Consider the following 5,411-nt stretch of genomic DNA (forward strand, 5'->3'; position numbering starts at 1 on the left):
ATTAATTCTCGGCAAAAATTGTTCAAAGGAGAATCGCAGTTATGATTTCACCCAGCGACCTTCAGCCCCTCTCTTATTAACGAGAGAGAGAGAGAGAGAGAGAGAGGAGAAACTACAGAAGGCAATACAATAATAAAGGACACATTTACCTGATGGAATACAATATAGGAAAAGCAAGAACCGATATTTCATCCCGTCCATCGTCAATTCCTAACACAAGAACCAGAACCAAAAATTCTTAAGAAAAGCGTGAATGGAATGAGAACTAGGACAACGGCGCTACAAAAATACAATTGATAAAAAATAAAAAGAAAAAACCACTGCTCATCAACAAAAAGAAAGGAAGATTTATTCAATATTTTTCCCAGAAACTCTTAACAAATCCATGAACGAAAAAAAGACATTCAACACGGCTACAAAATGCGACACAAAGGCCACAAATTACAGTCAAGTTCCAGGAAGGGAAATTTATGCAGAGCTCACCTGACCACCATGAACCATTCTCAAAAACAAAATATCTTGACAAAACTGCAAATAATTACTAAGACAATTTCTGCAGCGTTACAAGAATGCGGTACAAAGATGATTCACTACAAAGCCAGAATACAGAAAGGGGAAAATCAGGGAGACAAGGTTACAGAATACATCCAGACAACCTCCCCCCCACACTAGCACCACCAGGAAAAATGGACCCATAATGGAGAGCGTGTGGCCATTTTTTTTTTTTTTTTTTTTGGTATGGTGGAAAAACCGGTCTTCTCTTGCCGTATACCTGGCCCTGACTCTACATCTCTGGAATAAGAATGGCTGCTTCTACCTGGCTTCGTCTTGGCTTTATCTACTCCAGAAGTTGATATCTATTTTTATTCTACTGTCTACCTCCTTATCGCACTATCCATCTACCTACCCAAGTCTGTCCTTATGCTTTTAATTCATACCTACAGTATATCTACAACAATTTCTTACTTAATATTTTTTTTACTCCATACACGATATTCTTGGTTTAATCTACTCCATCCGTCAACTTCAACTTTCTACTTGTAATCAGTCTACCTCGCGAAACCGTAATTAAATACATTCCTAATCATCTACTATTCCATACATAAACTTCACAAATCCATTAAATATCTGTACTTAATTACATCTGTTTCCTTTATTGATTTCATTTTCACTCACGTCAATCGTCCGTCAGTGCTAAACCCCTCCAGTAACAGGACGTCTTTGTTCTTGCAACCACCAGACGATTTTATTCAGCTAAGAGACCGATTTTGACGAGGGGGATAACGAAGGTTGCTTGTAACCCAGAAAAAAAAAAAATCCTCAATGATCTCTCTCTCTCTCTCAATATTTCTCACCCTATTTCCCCCTGCCCCGTTTCCTTCACCCTTCATCAGTCTCTACCTCACTAATCTTCATGCTCTATCAATATTTTTTCACCTCCTGTCTATATCTATTCTAAACATCTCTATATCTATTATAAGCATACTGTATCAAAATTTCACGTTTTTTTTTTTTCGTTTCCTTATTTTCATCTGTCGTTACATTCCTCTCCCTATTTCTGTTATAATAATTACTAAAATCCACCTAATTCTCGGCTTATAGAAATTCACGTTTAAGATCATCCACTATCTCCATTACCTTTTCTATATCTTTAATTATTCTTTTTCTATATATTTCTCCCTCTTCATTTATCAGCCTTCCTATTACCTTATTATCTTACTCACTTTTATTGCTCATACTTCCCCATACCTTCACCTTTCAACCCTACCCTAACCTCCCTCCAAAGGTCATCTCTCTTTCCTTCCCCTAAATTTACCCTTACCTTCCCCTACCCTAAATTCACTTCATCCTTTCATTACGAGGACGTCCTCTTAACCCCTTAAATCCAGTGACGCCCATTTGATTTTTTTCCTGCTATCTTAAGACGGTTTTGTTTTACTTTACATACGGTTTAGATAGTTAATTAACCCCCTGATAAGTACATACGCTTTCTACGTTTAATAGTCTAGTAATATTAACGGTAAAATTATAAGGACCATGTTGCAGAGGTGTTAATTTTTACCTTTGCAACACACCAACGATTTATATCAGCACAGGACAGCACTTTCGCTGTGAAGTTTTAATAGTTTTACAGTATATCCAAACATTTTATTTCGCAAAGTCTCTCGAGCTGAATAAAATCGTCTGGTGACCAACAGTGATGTGAAAAAGACGTCACCGTACTGAAGGAGTTAATTCTCTGTCTCCTCTCCCACATTACATTCCATTTTCCTCTCCCTTCTTCTTTTCTCCCTTCCTTTCTCCTCTTCCTTAACGTTACCATCCCCTTTCCCTCCAGCCATTTCCTTCTTCCCTCTCCTTTCCTCCCTACTTCATACGCCTTCACGCTCCTGGTAATACACTTCGAAAGACAAATGGAACCTCTAGAGAAGGTACAAAATGGTACAACGAGAATATTTCCGGGATGCCCATGGAACACACGAATTGTTAATATGCGCGAGGAGTTAGGCATGTGAAGGGTGTATGAGGGAATTCACACACACACACACACACACACACACACACACACACACACACACACACGACCCCTTTCCCTATTCCTCACCTTTTCTTCCCCTTCCTTTCCCTTCCCCCTCCTACCTTACCATTGTTCCCCATCAACACTTTACCTTTTCCTCATTCTTCCTCCCCTTGTATGGCTCCCTGGTTGTGTGTGTGTGTGTGTGTGTGTGTGTGTGTGTGTGTGTGTGTGTGTGTGTGTGTGTGTGTGTGTGTGTGTGTGTGTGTGTGTGTGTGTGTGTGTGTGTGTGTGTGTGTGTGTGTGTGTGTGTACCTCATAACCACCTCATATCCCACATACACCCCTCACAAACACCTCATACACCTTTCCCCATATACATACTCCGCATTCATCACAAACACCTCCTTTCACAAGCCTTCCCCTCACGTATCACATCAACATTTTTATACTCTCTCTCTCTCTCTCTCTCTCTCTCTTATAATATCAAATTCAGCAAACACAAGCCAAATTTTCTTAAACCTCCTCTCGTTCTCAAATACATTTTTTAATACAATAACTCCCTATTTCGTACAACAAACTTCATACATTTCTCATACATTCATCATTCATTCCATACACCGCTTTTTCTATGCCAGGTACCAAATAAATCTTTCATACAATCGTCATACATTACTTGTTATGCACTTCAGGTAAAGCTCCATACACGCAACGAAACACTTCATACATTTCTCATACACAGTACATCTCATACACCAGCCATCACGTGTATCTCTTCATTTATCATACACTGCCTCTCACATACCAGTCACCCTACGAATAAAATCTGCTTCATACATTCCCCATACACTCCTCTCTCATTCACTAGTTCCTCATATATACTGGAACACTTAATACATTTCTTATACACCACCTCTCATACACCGTCCCTCGTAAATAACTTCATACATTTTTCATTCATCTCAGACGCACCAAGACACAAAACAGCAAATCAATCCTTCATACACCATGTCTCATACATCACAAATAAATCCCATTCAGCCACCACCGTATAAACTAAGAGCTTCATACATTTTTCATACATTCCTCACCAGCACACACCCCATAATACACTCAGCAGATAAATCTTTCATACACTACACTTCATTAAATTCTAAGCACCGCGTCTCATACACCAGCCACCCTCACGTATACACACTTTCATACATTTTTCATACACCACTCTCACGGGCCTCATACACCCTCCATACATTACTTATACACCATACGCCTGCGCCTCTTATTCTCCATTCACAATTATACATTCACGGCCTCATCCACAATACCTTCAGCCCGAGGACGTCTTTTCCATTTTCTTCCATCTAACACGTCAGACTATAGTTTATTCAGCATTATAATCCCCTCGTAGTAAAGGGGTTTCTGAAGGCTATATCCAGCCCCTCCAATTCGAAAAATCTTTGAAAGGGTGAAAAAAATAAAAAAAATAATCGTCTGGGGAAAACTAGAATACAATACACGGTGCTTCAAAAAAAATACTGTACTATATTTTTCTTTGTAGCGGAGTGAAATGGAAACAAGATCGATTTTGGAGGGAAAAAGATTTGAGACGACTGTGAAGCTTTGAACATGCATTTATTATCAAACCGCAAATTACAACAACTACTACTACTACTACCACTACTACTACTACTACTGCTATTATTATTATTATTATTATTATTATTATTATTATTATTATTATTATCTGGTCTATTGTCAATTCTGTTCCATTAAAAACGTTACCTTTCAAGTATCTGCAAATAATTCTTGAAGCACCCTGTATAAGACATCATCGGACTGCAAGGATTAATCTCCTACAAAGATGGCGACTTTTAAAAACTTAAACTCTAACACCAGACGATTTTCCTCAGCTTAGGAGATCTCTTTCGGACTGGGGGTGTCAGACATGGCCTTCATAAACCCCTCCACGACAAGAGATCTCCCCCAAGCTGAATAAAATCGTCTGATGATGCTTGACACACAAAAAAAAGGGGTAATCGAAATAAAAGGGTTGATATCACTGCTTTACCTCTTCTTTACTATGACATCTTTTTTATTCTTACTCCCTACAGACGATTTTATTTAGACTGAGCCCCCCCCTGGTTGTGGAGGGGTTGATGAAGGCTGTCTAGCTCCACCAGTTCGAAAAATCTACCTTAAGCTGAATAAAATCGTCGTAGATGAAAAAATAAGAGCAAAATGTCTTAAGTGGATAAATTCGTCTGAAGATAGCACATTTAAGATAAAGTACGTCCTTGGGTTGAAGACTTTTAGGGTAACTAGTTTATCACAGCGGATGGCCGCGTTGCAGGTGAACGAGCCTCTTGTTATCTGTTTTCTCTCTCTCTCTCTCTGTCTTTCCACGCACCTACCTAAAGCCAAAACAACCCACGCCTTTCCTACCAGCCTAAACCCCCGTGGACTACCTGCTGGATAAGGGGCCGGGGCTAGGGGTCACTCTCTATCCCACAAAAACTGACACCAGACAAGCGACCCCAATCAGGTTAGGCATATGAGACGTCCAGGCGGCTTGGCTTGTATTCGTTGTCCTTTAGGTGAAGTGGGAAGAGGGAGTCCAAGGCCTATATTATCGACAGCATAGGAACCTCACCACACTCGCCCCCAGCTGGGTTATTCGTAAATAAGGACGCGGTCAGAGGAGGGGGGCAGGCCCACTCTCCCTTTCGTAATGTATAAAGTTACTCAAACCCATGAAAAAGCAGACATGTTGGCAATTACTGTACTTGCATTTTTATTTCCTCGTTCGGCTCAATGATTGATTCTTGGGTCGTTTAATTCACTATTTAAAACTATACCTTCTTATTAATCTGCATACTATCGTACTGCTTGCCAA

This window comes from Coenobita brevimanus, chromosome 103, assembly GCF_032717465.1.
Source record: "Coenobita brevimanus isolate Jiangsu-jjx chromosome 103, ASM3271746v2, whole genome shotgun sequence".
In the NCBI taxonomy this organism is placed as follows: domain Eukaryota; kingdom Metazoa; phylum Arthropoda; class Malacostraca; order Decapoda; family Coenobitidae; genus Coenobita; species Coenobita brevimanus.